This window comes from Bombus vancouverensis, chromosome 8 (genome assembly GCF_051014615.1).
Source record: "Bombus vancouverensis nearcticus chromosome 8, iyBomVanc1_principal, whole genome shotgun sequence".
NCBI classification, from domain to species: Eukaryota; Metazoa; Arthropoda; class Insecta; order Hymenoptera; family Apidae; genus Bombus; species Bombus vancouverensis.
In genome coordinates, this window is record NC_134918.1 from 16,169,234 (window position 1) to 16,185,813 (window position 16,580).

Here is a 16,580-nt window from a genome sequence, read left to right on the forward strand (position 1 = left end):
AAGTTTAAAAGAGCGACGGTTTCGATACAACTTTCGTTAATCGTATTTCCAAGGTTAGGTTATAAAACCGAGGACACATTAACATAATCGTGCCATTGGCGAACCTCTCGAACGATAATATTCTCGTGCATATGGTATTGTTCTGTCACAATTAAACACATCACCAGGAAATCTGCGGCAACGTATATCGCTAGATACGGTCGAAAACACGCTTATATGCACCTGCGATCAGATGATTGCACGTAGGACGTAATATATCGGGCCGATGATAATGATATATCCAGGAATTCTATGCCACGCCTCCTTGATTTGCATAGAATTAGTCGCTTCCCGGTTCTCCGTTGTGTTTCTGGTGATGTTAAACTCCTCGTTGAATACAATCGTGATCATAGATTTTAGATGTCGAGTAACTGGCGAAAAAGTAGGCAGAGTGTGATTTATTACGTACGTGTATCTCCATTCATTTTTACTTGTATTTTTAATATAATATCGTAAGGTCGCATAATTTTGTTGGTACTTTGAATAACATCTCGTAGGTTATTGATTTACATATTGGTTTTTGTACAGTTAATTTTCTTCCTTCAACTCTCAATCTGTATTACCGACCGACTGTAGAGCATGGTAAGTTACCAGTTGATAGCACGATACCAGCGATAGGTACTGTAGAGTCACTGACCGATGAGAAAACCTCGTCTCTTTTCGACCGTCGGTAAAAGGGAACTGCTTATTTACTGACGTAGATAAGAAAGTTTTCTTTTTACCTTTATCGATAATTTAAAAGAACAAAATTTATGAAAACATCGTTCGTCTTAACACACGTTCAAAAGTGTTTATAAATATTAAAAAAAAAAGCAAAAAAGACTTATATCGCTGTATTTGATAATATTGTAGCGAGAAGGCTTAGTAGTTTCAAAAAAACAAAAAAAAAACGTCACGTTCATCTACTTAGCTATTTAAGCGACGAAGGCGACCGAAATCTCGGACCTGAACCTTTTGACATTTGCTCGGCGACTGACTAAAACCGATCGTCAACGCGCCATGTCGAGGAATGTTTACGCACGGTAATTGGGTCTCTCAAAAACTACATCGATCGACTCTATCTTTTATGAACAATTTTCCTCGATAATTTACATATTCAATATTTCAAAACATTTCGAAAAAGTTGATTAGTATGGCTTTCGAACGACTCAATTATCTCCCAACTCAGATCACAATGCTTACATACGCACAACCGCGTGAACGAGACCTGCAAAGTTCCTGTACTGGTTAGACACTTTGCAGCTTGGAGTTGTACGAAAATCCTGAATAGGCTATAGACGTTTGGACGAGAGCAAAGAGGAAATCATCGGTGCGATGGTCGGGTTTACGACATCGATTACAGAGGCGGCGGATTTTCGCGTGGCTCGACCGATAGTAGGGCGGACGGGAAATGGGAATCAGAAAACCGATCGATAAATCCAATTAAATTTCGTAACGCGGCTGCCTGCAGAAGCAGAGTGGGCAACGGTAACGGCCGTCTGACACCCACCAAATTGCATTTTATGCGCGAACGAAGGACATCTCTGATGCGTTCGCCAGACCATCTTCGTGTTATACCGCTGTCGATTGCTTGCCTTTGCAATTTGCAATCTAAGCTTGTCTCGATCATTTTTCTAACGCGTTTTCCGTCGTTCGTTTTCTTACGGTTACTTTTTATTCCGATGAAAAGTCCAGTTAAGCGATTGACATCGCGTAACGTGTTTTAGGTAGAAATAACTTTTATTGAATGCAAATATGTATATCGTAAACTAGAATGTTTGCGTGTTAATGGAACAATGGATTTTTATTACATAAATATTAGAAATTTATTTAATTATAAAACTGTTTCTTTGTTTGTTCGTCTAATAATTATCTTAGACAGTCTAACAGAAAATTTGATATCCATTAACAATCTTCTTTATTACTCGACAACTTTTCTACCTTGTTTTATTTAAATTCTTATATCAATCTATCGTTATCTTATTCTAATCTAATTAATAATTAATTCTTTGATTATTTCTGCTTATTAATTCTATATCAGGATTTTTACCATCGTTTTTACAATCGTGCTCCTCGTTCGTTAATTTTTTCAAAAACCACCAAACGATTATATTTCGAAACCGTCGTATCCCTTTTATTTGTGCGAATTTTGTGATAGTTATAGAAATTTGAAATTCGATATATAGAAAATTGTGAGGGAAGTGATACATTTACACTGTACATGAGAGTGTGTGTGTAAGGGTTAGAGGGCGTCAAGGACTCAGTGGAGACAAAAGACTGTTGCCAGATGTTAGAAGAATCTAGGCTAGTCGGTTGGCAACAAGCGTGCGTGCAAGACGTTCTTAGAGAGGAATATAGGTGTATAACTGTTGTATGGGAAATATAGTCAATAATTTGTATTCCCAAATCCTCGAATTTCCTTAACAAAAATATAGAAAAAAAAAAAAACAAATTCGAATACATAGGAAGGTTTTCAGAATTGAGAAAAATGTACAGAAACCATTATATATATTTTCAGTATAATTTTACGGTACAGATGGTAAGATGTTTCAACACCCGCGGTACGAAATAAAGATCAAACACTTAGGAAGAATTACGCGGACATAAATTCATCAGAATGCAAGTGTAAACATATTAAACGAAATAAACAAGCGCAAATAAATATTGTCCAAAACGAGCGTAAATATTTTCCACGTTGTAATGAATCTTCTTTAAACGTCAACGCGCTCGTTTTCACGCAGGTTAATTTACTCCGGAAAAGAGTTGAATCCGCGAAGCTTAAGCACATCACGTTGATTGATAGCAGTAAACCGTGAACAAGAGTTATACGGTTACTGCACGCCGGTCGAGTGCACGAAATTGTAAATCTGTCGAGGCAGAGAAGCAACGGTAGTTGAAGAGGAAATTGTTGCAACAGATTGCGGCTTCCTAAAACAGTTCCAAGGGTTCCCTAAATAAATTCTCATATAGCTTATCATAATGGGCGCAGCACTGGTTGCTAACATTGTGTTACAATACGAAACCGGATCAGTGCAAATGGAAACTGCGTTTGCTTGTTGAAAACAAACCCTACAGGGGAATGAGAACTTTACATTTAAATAAACGAATACAGCCACGCATTCGCCGATCCGTGAAATTAACTTGGCCGAATCCCGATAAAATGTTCCCCGATTTCCCACACACGATTTTCTTTGATCGCAAATTCACCGTTCTTCTTTATCGCATGTTTATCCTATGTTTATTATTATTTTACAGCGTATCGGCCTATTTTGTATCTCTCCTTTGTATTCTCAACGGTAGTACACACATAGTACACGAGTATCATATTTTTATTTTAATATTCCTTGCGATATTTGCGAATATTTCTGACGATCTCATTTTCCACATTTATTTAGACTTTTAAATCACGTTTGCAATTTAACAGAATGAGAAGGTTAATATATCGCTACTACTATACTGTACTGTTGAAATTGGGAATTTTTTCATTTTTACCATCGTTAAAAGCATCGTATCAGGTGCTTTAACTTTAATCGAGATAGAAAAATAATCCTATATACCTATCTATCTTTATTATCTACATCGTTTTAATCGGAATTGTCTATATCTGACAGATTGTTTCGATTGTTAGAGCATCGCTGCTACGATAGTTCCACTGTATGTTGAGAAAAGTTAGGTTGGTATGATCGCTAGTTACTACAAGCTAAGTTGGTACCACTTCTAACGACGCTCTTTTGTCTTAGAAGTCGACCACGTGTTAATTGACCAAGTGTATTCTGTGCGTTGAGACGTGTTGTACGAGGCGGAGAAATATAGAGATAAAAATCAAATCTGTGTGAATCGATTAATTATCAACCCCAAACCTACATCGATTAACACTGTATTCAGTGAAAAATAATGAAAAACGCCTACTCGTAAAAACTCAGTTCCAAATAAATGTGGAAGCATCCTGCATAACTCGATTTTGCAAAGAGCAGAGATATATTGCGGGTTTATAAAAGATGAAAGATTATTCGTTTTCAATATACCCGTTCACGTTATAATCGAAGTAATTGAGAATTAATAAAATTGATTACAGTATTTCGAAGTACGTAAACCTTCATTTACGAAAGGTTTTATACCGAATTTTAGTTAACGCATTGCAAACCACGAAACGTTATTCTCTGTATCAGAAAACGGACAACGTGATTTAAAGATAAATGACGAACATCAGCTGGAATCGACATTGATCTCGATGGATCGTTGATTCTTTTAACGATGGCTGACCGGAAGGTGCCGTTCGTATCGTATTTAATATTAATATTTGCAAATATAATTTACAATGAGTTAACCATTCTCACGATAAATTTCGATGACGCTTATTGATTTCTCGTACACGTGTTATTATTGCGCACTAAAAACGGTTGATTTGGTTAATTCAAAGAAGTTTTTACTCTGTTTCTCAAATATAATGTATGAGTTAGGTTATAATAGCAATTGCGCCGATGGTCGTAATTCTCGAAACGTGTCATAGTTTGCGGAACAGTTGTAAATTAAAATCATCGATGTCGCTAATGTCGCTCGCATCTTTCTACAGTGGCTTAATTGTTACTCAATAGGTTTACCTTATCCGCCATTGTCATCTTTACAGTTCGTTCTACGATCGCTGATCCTTGTTGACTGCTATCAAATATTTCAAATTGCGACATTTATTCGGTTTGAAATTAGCTTCGGTCTTAGAAATATAGTCACTGACCTGACTGAGTATTATGGAAATCTTCTGTAGTTTCGTGATTTTTGTAATGATCTTCTAAAACATATCTTTTTAATTAATTAATTATATTTTTCACGTAAAATTATCAATAATGTTAACGTTCCACGCATTATTTCACTGCTTGGTTTTCAACCGGTTAATCATGCTTTAAATTTTAATACCACTGGCTACATAAAGAATGTATATCAGCTGCATCATCGTATCATCATTATCGCAATTTATTATTATCACGAAACGAATTCTCTTTCGTTAATTTATATTTCAAACTGCGTTTGCTCGCAGAGGAATTTAATCCGGATATCTAAGTCTGAAAAGACAATCGTTACTTTTTATTCATTTGGATACATAAAACATCGAAATTAGCTTCGATTCGTTCTATCATAGTTTGTTCGCCTGCGTGGATCCACCGAGAATTTCAATTTGCATCTGAATACTTTTGCGGAACGTAAATGACACAAGTTCGCTTACGGAGATGGCACTTTGTTCGCGGCTACACCGCAGCTTCTTCTTCGTTCTTCGCGATTAACATATTCATGGCGGAAATATTTCACGCGCGGAATACGAGTACTCCATTAAATTCACCTTCAACTCGTTTATCGCCTTATTAAGATTATACCGTGAACTTTCATTGCGTACTATCGCTGGCAAAGCTTCGTAAATGGTGTCTTTCCAAACCTTTCGACAGTTACGTTGTTTTCACCATAGAAATAAAATTCCAAAGTCCAACAAATTTAGACCTTTTTTCCAACCCGCGAGAAAAATAATCTACGAATTAAAAGATAAATCTTTGGGAAATCGTGTTTGTCAAATTATCATCGTTTTTTCTTCTTTCGTAGAAAGTTTTCTTCCATTTATTTAATTAAACGCTATGGCGTTTAAGCGGATCAAATGTCGTTGAAAAAAGCTCCAAATGTTCGAATTCACGCCTCTCTATTTTTGCGACAATTTTATGGAATCGATTCGTCTCTACTGGTAGCAGTTCGACTGATCTATTAAATTCCCCCTGGGAACCTTCCGCAAATGGAGATCAGATTTATAGTGAGCTCGATCCTCGAAACTCGCGTTCGGTTTGCAACGAAAATACACTGAAGGTTCGCTTTGTTTTCACGTACAACGATTTGGATTTCACGGGTCGATGGCGTTGGTACAATTAGCGCTGCTGTGTAAAGAATTAGGTTTATTTCTTGCGGGTCAAGTGGAGAGAAATATCTCTCCGTGTGATGTGTTTTAGTGAAATGGTATTAAAGAGCTCCAATTAATGGATACTATTTTAACAGATACTAAGTATGTGATTTTTTTTCAAATAATAAAGATAATTTCGTATTTTGTTATAAAGAGAATTAAATTATTGGATAATCTGTACAGGATTTTCATTCAGGAAATAATAAAATTCTGTAATTAATAAAGGAAGCGTATAACTAGCTTCGCGTAATTTCTGTACGAGTATATTATTGCAAAACGTATGTAAAAATGTTTCTATCGGTGATGTATTTTGATAGTGTTCATAAGTTACATCTAACGAGCCATAAACGAGCCAGAAACTAAGGTTATTTAAACTTTAACCATTTTGCAGGAATACGAAACGTATCCATTATTTTTAGTAGAAGCGAAATGTGTACACATACGGAAGCGAAAACAAATATTAGATTCTTAAAAACATTTTTAATTTCTAAAAAACATTCCTTTTACAAAGCATACAGATTTCCATATTTTAACTGAACTTTACCAGCAACTTTCTCAAATTAAATATTTTCTTACCTACAGGTACGTATATATAACTTGATCGTTGTGCTTTTTAATGCAGCCACTGCTACTGGCGCATATGTTGCATCGATTCAATTGTCATACTTATTATTAGATTCTATGCAACGCTACCGACATAACGATTACATCTTTAAAATTATACATCTCGTCAAAAGAATTTAAAAAGGCAAACGCAAAACTGACCATTACGTTTAAATAAACGATATCTATTAGCCAAAGTCTTTTAAACTGCGTAAATACGCAGATGGTATAACCATACTTTAATCGTAACAACTGCGTTAATTCCAGCTGTGAAATAGAAACACAAAAACCTTAAACTCGACCGAATCTCATTAATCCCGGGGTACGCAGGCAACAACCGGCACACTAAATGGAAACAGCACGCTAACAACTTAATCCACAGGGCCAGAACACGTTGGCGGTAGATTCCGAAATTCTCCGTGGAAACACGCGAAAGTCACCGGGTTCGACGATCGATCGGATGGCCGGGCAATAAATTCGCGAACATCGAGTGGAATCCGGTGCGAATTCGTCTCACCCTCGGCCGAAGCTCGCCGCGTAACAGCTCGTTCGACCGTCTGTTTCTCCGTTGCTCACCTAGATTCCATTTCCACCGGACTATTAATACGCGTTTCCGCGTCCGACATTTCGCGATGAGGCGGACACGCGTCTCGAAAAACAGAAACCAGTGGCTTGTAGAGTCTACGTGGCCGCGCGAGACGTTTACATCGCCAAATTCATCCCATCGCCGTTCCTTTCGTCTTCGATCGTCTTTGACCCTCGCGTTAAAAATAGTCGAGAGAGGAAAGTTCCCTTCGCCGATCAGTCAGTGTCGATCCCTCGTCATTGAGTCTTCGCTACGTGGCCATGGTCTGTCGAATTTTCCACGATGAACGAGCGATTCGTGTTTGTTGTCGACGTTTCTTGTGAAACGCGCGTACACAACTCGCCAAACACCGTGACGCGCCTGCTTATACGGTAAAGCGAAGAAGCGTTGGGAATTAGTGGCGCGATCGGGCACGTTACGGCAGATTTTTGGCAAGTTTCGCTTTGAACCAGACGGGTTTTGACGCGTTGAACGCGTGGAATGTGGCTCGCTGAGTTTTTAAAGCGGCGACCAACGGTTCCCTTTAACTCTTTGATCGTGTCATTTTTCGCAGATTTCCCACGAACTTCAACGAGTCTCTGTAGTTTCTTATTTATCAGAGAATTAAGTATGATTTTTAGAATTTCAAAGGGTGTCAATTCGTTCTTTGACCGTGCTTATAAAAATACAACGATGGTGTTTCAACGAGATGAATTGTTAAATTCGTTTCAATTAATTCCCTCTTCCGAGAAATATTCGCCCGAAGGTTTACGAATTTTTCAATAAATATTCGATACATTTTTCCATGGGTTATTATTGCATTTCCTGCGTAAAGTGTTCTCGGAATAATCTAATATACATCTCTGACAATCGTTTTTAGCTTCGAGCTCGCGTTTCTTCAAATATTTCCACTTCTATCGTGCTCGCTATTTTATTCTTCTCTTCTCTTCGACTTCTTCCGTGGGTTTACCTTACGAACAATTTGATAAAATACCAATTAATTCCTCCTAGACGTATCTAGCTGCATTTTCCGTATCATCGTGATCGCAATGTCGTAAAAACGGCGATTTAAGAGGATCTTAAGATCTTGAAAAAACGCCAAAGCTATAATTCCGTTCCTCCGAGCCTCGAATTTTGAAAAACGACACTGTCTTACGGCGAATCAAATTTTCCACGCGATAGGAGAGTCATTAATACCCGTCGAAGCTTTTCTCATCCGCCTACGTCTCTGGCGGCCCCTATCGATACGAGTTTATCGAGAGGAACGTAACCGTATCAAGGTCACGTTTCTACTAGGTCACTTTCCCGACCGTGAAAAAAGGACAAAGAAGGAGAAATACTCGGAATGACGTAGTAGTCTTCGAAAAGGAAAAAAAAAATGCTCCTTGGCGTAGGTGTAGCTCGTAAATGATCGAGCACGAGGTCGCTCTCGATAAAGTGACCACCATAAATCTTCCCCTTCTTTCTCGAAAGCTAACCAGAATCGTCTGTTTCCTTTTCCCTCTTGACCTATCTTCTACTTTTTCCCTCCTTCATAGTTCATGCTCTCTTCGATGCTTTCGAGTTTCCTGGTCGAACGGTTTTCCGGCAAATAGCTGCACGGAGCCAAACTCATCGATTTACTGTTGCTGGACAACGGGGATTCGTGTCGCTATTTGTTCCAGATGAAAGTTTCCTTTCTCTCGATAAGAAGGATTTGCGTTGAGCACTTCTGGGATTTTTACGGCAACTGCTGGTCGCTGCTACGTTTTTACGATTGCTTTAAAGCCGCCTTATGAAAGATTCGTATCGTACCTCTGTTCGATTCGTCTTATTATCGTATTACGATGCCACTGCACATTGTGACGGGATGGACGTCATTTCCTAACGATGATCGAGTTGGCTCGGCTAGTTTTTCGTTTGCTCAGAGAAATGGTCTTTCTTTATCAGAAAATTGTCTTTCCCCTGTATGATTTTACGGAGGTTTTAATTAAAAATGAAGAGTATATTTTCGTTAATTTTTGTCGTATTAAATCGCTCACAACATAATTTAGCATATCGTAATTAATGTGTTTCCTATTGGATCTCGTACATTACAACTTTGTTGAGTTTTCAAATTCCTGGTATTTTACGTCTGATTTTCAAGTTACCATTACGTGTTTCTTACTTCGGTGAATATGCAATTCCGATTCGCTATGTTCTTGTTTCGTTAATATCTCTCGTACTAACGCTCGTTCGTCATCGTTTTTCATCTAATTTGTACGTTTTCAAGATACTTACTCGCCAAATAATAGATGATTTACAATTTACAATCTATTTCTTCTTTTTAGTCGAATATATAATTTTCATACGTATCTTTTATCCGGTTGTATAGAATTTATTTTTCTTCGCGTTCCATCAGATATTAATACACCGTCTGGTTTGGTAATCAAGCGTTTAATCAGACCCAAGCTTAAAAGTCTTTTCGACAGCTGCACGTAAATGCCATTTGCGGTTAATAAACTCCAAGTGTAATTAATCGGAATTGACAAAGGGCAGCGACGCGATAACCTATATAATTCGAATGAAATTTCGCATTCGATGGTGATCGTGCGGCGGATAGGGAACGGGCATTTGTGATTTTGAAGTTTGCGGTGAACCAATACCATGGAGAAAGGGGAGTCCAATGAAGAAACTTTGCCGACAGTTTATGGAATTATGATCGCGTTTCTCACTTGCGTGGTTGGTTACGTTTTGTGGGTAAGTGTTACTATTGCGACAAACATGATTTTATATATGGCGAACATGTCGTATTTCATCGTATTTTGAAAGTGACACGGACAAATCTTTGAAGAAAAGAGGTAAACTATTTGGAAACGTATAGCGAACAAATTATTTAAGAAATAAAAGAATAATTTGCAAGTAACAGCGATCAAATATTAGTTTTGTAATTTTTCATTCCGAAAGAGTTGAACAATTTTTCACAATATTCTTCGTTCGTTAAGAGAAGTCTGTATTTATTTTATCGAAAATTACAGTTTGAGTGAACTTGTTTTTCTTTCACAGAGTATATCACGAAGAATATTAAAAATTAATAGCTTATAGTAATAACGATGTAAATGACATAGCATGTGATGGAAGATTTTAACACGAGAACAGTATAGAGGAAATTGGAATTTCTGTTGTTTCATAATATCCAATAACGCGCTATGTATACACCGTATATGTATAATACATGCAATTATTGCAAAATATTGTACGATACTATGTAAACGCGGGACTAACACTGTAATAACTTCGATTCGCGTGGATGTTAATTACCAGTTAAACGTTTTTCTCGTGTTTGTTGGAACTGGCGGCGAAATTCATGCATAAAATTATTCCCCTGTTTTTGTTGTTAATTGGAATAACTTTCGGCAAGATAAAATGTAACGAAATTTTATTACGGTGGAACTTCGTTCATCCGAACCGGACGGGAGACAAAATATTTCGGATAACCGACGAATTCGGGTAACAGAGACTCTCTTGCTACCCTCGTCAGTCGCTGCTATGAGTTTCGACAATACAGATTGACGTTTGAATGAGGTTCAACTACAATTTCGACGCGAATTCCATTAAATTAAATATATATCTCAGCTTAGACAAAACACACGGACGTGTTCGACTTCGGAATACGCGTTAGTATATGTATAATTAAAAGCATGCTCGAGCGCAGTTCGAATAATAGAGGTTCGGTTACTCGGTAACTGACGGTAAACAAAATCTGCTTTGTATAAACGGGATTCGCATACACAGAGTTCGGCAAAACTTAGTTCTACCGTATCTGAATATCAGAAATTCTTATAATACATTTTTTGACAGATTTATCGTGAAACGAAGATATAAAATAAATAACGTTTATATAATATTTATTACACGTACGTAACTTTAGCGTAATTTATTCAATATCACAATCAGAATTCCAAACGAAGATTTCCTTTGCAAATTAAACATCGATATCGCATAACGCTACCATAAAAAAGAAACACATACCAAAGCATGGAAAAATATTTATATTAAAAATAACGGTATAGCACTGAAACGTACAAAAATATCCGGTTTTAAAACAATACTATGAAATATAAAAGCGATTGCGCGGAATTTCTTTTGTACGTCTAATTAAACTTTCCAAAACGGAATAATATACATATTGTATGACTGGAAGTATTTTCATCGATCGCTAGCAAACAAGTCGACGAATCAGCAACACGAACGAAATTGGGCTACCGCGTATGACGGTCCAACTCTGTGGAGCATTAATCAGAAATTATTTCGATGTTTGAAGTCAAAGCATCATTCAACGACGTCCACTTATGAGAGCGGACGCAGCCTCTTGTTTGGACCAGGGCCACTCAATATCGTCGGCATTGTTTGCCATAATCGTCGCGCGCATTTGGTGCATCAACCATAATCCGTTGGCACGCGTGCATTTCGCGAATGCGACGCGGTGCCCGTTAAATTATGGCCGCGTAATTAAGATGCGAGTCGATTGTTTCATCCGGTCCAGCAACGCAACGCTGGAACAAGGGTTAACTTACATTCCGATGGTGACCGATATTCAGCTCGTCCCGACGCGATTCTCCGCCCTCCATCATCTTTTGTTCGCAACAATTCGCTCTTCGTGAATTACATAGTTAGTTGCCTCTGATGATATTTCCGGAAATGATCCTACACCCAATGGAATTAGTTGCATCGCTGGAATTACCGATACTCGAGCTGCAAACGGCCGATTGTGCTGCTTTCGGGCTGATTTCGAGGATCGAATAGTTTTTTCAAACTACGGTCATTTGCAGATACTTTCGGAAGCTGAATATTTTTTTGCAACTAAGAATAATACATTTTTATGGAAACACATACAAATAATCCCACTTTTAACGTATCAAATAAGTTGATATTTTTTGATATTCTACGAGTATGTTCTTACGAAGTACGTTTAATCCAAAAAAACGTTTGCTGTGTACCGTCTAAAGTGAATTATAAATTCAGTGCAAAGTTACAATGAAACGAGTTACATTATGGATTAGCTGCTGCCAATTTCATTCTTCGAGTAATCGTTGATTTAAATTGATTCAAGTTGAAGTTCTTAGCCTAATTGAACCGTGAACTGTTGTGTTACATACCGTTTGTATTAAAGCTCTCCCCAGAGTTTGCACTTCTAACTAATTTCGAAAGGTGGACTCGAACAGCGAGAATGGTCGTAGAAGTGACATCAGGATGTAAATCTGTGATTAGTTCTACCATTATGCGAGCTATACCATTGGTAGACATGGGTCTACACGTAGGTAATGGAGACTGGATATTTCGCAAGGTGATTTATGACCTTCCCTAGATCGCCACACGCTGAAGGAACTCTCATTAGTGTTGTGTCCCCAACACCTATCATCAACTAGCCACCAATTGATACTTTGGACTTTGCATCCCTCGTCACCTCGTAATCCGAGTAATCACATTCAAAAGCTAATATAGTCACTAATTATCCTAATCGCAAGTTTGATATCGTAATTGCAGCTCTAAATAACATACTATCCTCTTTTGTTTTAACATCATTAACGTCATTAAAGTACGTCGTGTATCCTGATTTCTACTGCCTCGCCTACTCGAGGCATGGACCAGTTAGCGTATATACAATTTTTACCGATGAATTTACTGGTGTTTACTTTTTTTAGTGTTCGCTTTTTTTTTTACTTCGGATGGTTGAGTCAAAGGTGACGTTTGCACTTTAGAAATTTCGTTCATGTATCAAATACACGTTATTCGTATAGAAGACACGAAATATTAAAGATACTAAGTTTGCACTGTGGTACCATTTTTATTATCTTTTACCGAGACTCCTTTACTGAATTTATTATGTGTTTTTAAAAATTGCCTCAAATTGTACACTTTTAAACCTACAAAAATATTTATCGGTTTCCCTAAAACAAATCGTATGCTGAAACAATTTAATTCGTTATTAAAAGATCATAGATATTCGTAACATACATGAAACGGTAATCAAGGATTAATTACGTCGCCGCGATAGTACAGTTGAGCACGTACCTGGAAAGTTCGACTGTATAAATTCCGCAGCAAACTTAGCCAAAAACACCAATCCTCCGATCAGCGACCATCCAACAATTAATACCCCATACTTCAGGTCGTTGTTCGATCGATAACCACGACCAATAAGAATCTCCAACGCGGCTCACCGTTGCTCCCGATCTCAGCGGGCATCGAATACACGCCAAAATGGATCAACGAAACGAATTGCTCGGTTAACGATCTCGCCAACTCGATCCCCGTGGGGACACAGAAACGCTATTCGGTAGAGTCACGAGAGAAGGAACGTTTGATGTTGAAAATATATCCGGAGATATAAAAGACCTAATTAAGCGACGAACAATTTTTATGATCAGTTAGATTCCTCAAGGAGTTTACACTTCCTTATACTAAAATTTTAGCGAGTTAATTAATTGAAAATTAACGTCCTGTCTCAGTCTTGAATATCTTCAAGATAGATGATATCTTGCAACTTCGTTTGTATAACTCGTTAACCTTAACTTTTATAACTTTGTAACTCTCTATTAATTTGTCAATTTTACTACATGTACGAGCCCGCAATTAATATTCAATTTTTAAGAAGAAAAAAACGACTTACTTTCATCAGTGCAACTTTTAAATAGTTCAGCCAAGTAACAATTTCGTTTCTTTCTCGAGTGATTATTTTCAGAGATTTAAAAATATGCCATAGCGCGTCTTTGACTTATCGCTTTATTCAAATTCTACCAATCGCCTTTTTATCAATTTTTCCAAAACAATCGTCCGTACAACGGATCATTCAATACTTTACATACTATACTTACCGACCGCGAAGAATCCTCGACGTGACTCGTCGTTGCTGCCGATCTCAGCGGGGATCGAGAGCGTCAGAGTGGATCAACGAAGCGAATGGCTCGGCTAACGATCTCGCCGATACGATCCCCGCGAGGACACAGGAACTCCATTGGATCGGAGTCGCGAGAGTGCATTCAACACTCGACGCGAACCGCGGCTGCGTTTACGCGTAGCCTGCACGCTCGTTACGTCGCGCCAGCAATCGGCTCTCGTTGCTGCGGTCAGGTCAGGTGAGCGTGCATCGAGGCAAGAGGAGGGAGAAAAAAACTGGCGGAAGAGGATGGGACAAAGTGCAGGTTGCACGTTGGGGAAAAGCGGCGGCGCATCAAAGAGCGATTAACCCCCTCGCAGCCTGGCGAAAGGAAATCCGGCCAGCCGCGAAAGAGGATCGTTATGTTTTTTCCAAGCGCGAATTCAACGGCATCCCGTTGAATCGTTTCGTTCTGATCATTGAAAACTGACGGAAAGCGATCGGAGGCTGAAGATTCAGGTCGTTACATCGTCGATATTGTTTCGACTGTGCGCGAGAATTTTTACGATCGCTCCTGGATCTGTTGGCGAAAATTCCAACGGAGAGCGGCAACGAGGATTTCATGGACTTGATTACATTCGCTTCTTTTTTTTGTTCGGATAAGGATTGAAGAGTAGGGATAGATTTTTTATAAAAGGAAAGAGTTCTTTGTGACTGTCGATAGGTTCTGTGTTTGAGGCTTCGGAAGAGATACGGAGAACTTGTGCTTTGAGTTTGTAGATGTGGGGATTACGCGAGAGCTGGTTCCTTTATGCTTCGTTGAAATTGAGAAGAAGTGATTTTCGATGTACAGAGAATAACTGCAGGTATAAAATAAATGATAAAATAATAATTAAATAATAGACACTTGCTCGATCGTGTCTTGGAGATTGTCTAGTTTCTTGTTGGTTAAAGTAAACTTAGGGATCGTGTTAAAAATTATCGTAGTACTTGGATTTTAAACAACTTAAAGGTAGATGATATCTTTCAAGGAAATTGAATTAAGTTTCGTATTATTCACCTATGGTAATCATAGCTTACAATTTCTATTTAAGCAGACATCTTAAAAGTTTTATACATAACAAATATTATATTTCAAATAATCGATCGAAGGTTTCTTCGTTCCTGCATCCATCGTAACACCGGCAAACGTCAAACATTTGTAATGATTCACGAGGCAAATTGCGGAGAACAAACGACGATTATCCTCGTTTTCCGTGTTATTTGAATCGTTACATGGCGTCACAACGAAATAACGACTCCAACAAATTACCATATTATGCGCGTTGACACAGTCGTTATTACAATTACGTTGAAACGTATCAGCGAGCAGAAAGTTACTAGCAGAAAGCTGCGAACGTTCGCAGATAATTAGGCAAAATCAACGCGACCTTTAATGGAGCATATTTAATCTACGAAGTAATTAATGCACGGCTCACTGGTGTTTAAATATTACTTAACATGCGTAACAAACAATAACGCTATGCTAATGTTATTTCGCGTAATTGTAGTACACGTCGTGAAAGAATAGCAATTTCGAACGCGAGAACGAGGGTTATCATAATTTTGAATTATTTATTCAAATGATATATCGCATCAAGTTTGAGAAATAGCTAATTGGTCGTTAATGTTTCTAATGTGAATTACCGATTACGACGATCCTCATAATATCTTATATATGTATTTCTTATGCAAAATATTTTCATTATTATCATATTTTATTGTTATTGTTATTGCCTTGATTGCCATTACCGCTATTGCCTCAGTTTGATGAAACTGTGATTATAGTTCTGTGATTAATGAGATAACTTAATATCTATTAATTGAATATCTAGTTTAGTATCTTTTTTCCAGGGAATGGCAAGCTACATTCGTTAATGCACATTTTATCTTCGTACGTGTTTTTAATACGTCGACCAGTAAAAAGATTGATCCTATTAAATTACGTGGTCAGTTACGTTATCTTCTCTGCACCATTCCAATTTTATCTGAAATATTTATCGATGTCATCGAGTGTTTAAAAAATACTCGCTCGAATCGGTTTATATGATACACATTGTATGATATAATACGTGTACCACTAATATTTCCATAATAGATTATTTTCGTAGCTGGTCGACGCGATTAGAGATACGTACGCGCGATCGTACAATTTGTACCCCTTTTTCCAAATTGATTGCTTTTCGTAGATTTGTATATCGACTTTCTTGGCTTACTTGCGTACGTGATAAAATCTTGGAACCATAGTATAATTTACTATTCTCTATAATAGACACTTCTAATAAAAGTCAGGCTCGTTTCATAATTCCAACATCCATTTACATCTGCTCTAAATGTACCAACGACAAGTAGCTAAGTGTCCCGTGACTTATGAACAACGTTGTACATATAATTCATGCTTGGCAGTACTCGATTTCATAAATTACTCCGCGCCAGAAATTTAATCCAGAAAAGGATTCCTGAGAATGCCGTAGCACCTCGGAGCTTCTCTATATTTTCCGTCTCCATTATCATGTTGTCACGGAACGATATTTACAGCATAACATTTCTACGTCGTGTCCCGAACTTTTGCGCGCGACTCAGAC

The 16,580-nt window shown here is 37.8% G+C and overlaps 1 protein-coding gene and 1 long non-coding RNA gene across 2 annotated transcripts in view; one reads left to right on the plus strand and one right to left on the minus strand.

Moving 5' to 3' along the window:
- The window catches only part of LOC143303069 (uncharacterized), a 66,350-nt gene extending 58,398 nt beyond the window's left edge, over nucleotides 1-7,952 (minus strand). Inside the window, exon 1 of the long non-coding RNA XR_013059066.1 lies at nucleotides 6,527-7,952. This is a non-coding gene — a long non-coding RNA (uncharacterized LOC143303069). The remainder of the gene's footprint in view (nucleotides 1-6,526) is intronic.
- Nucleotides 1-16,580, plus strand: part of LOC117159636 (uncharacterized) — a 558,819-nt gene that overhangs the window by 161,412 nt on the left and 380,827 nt on the right. The gene's annotated exons all lie outside the window — the stretch shown is intronic.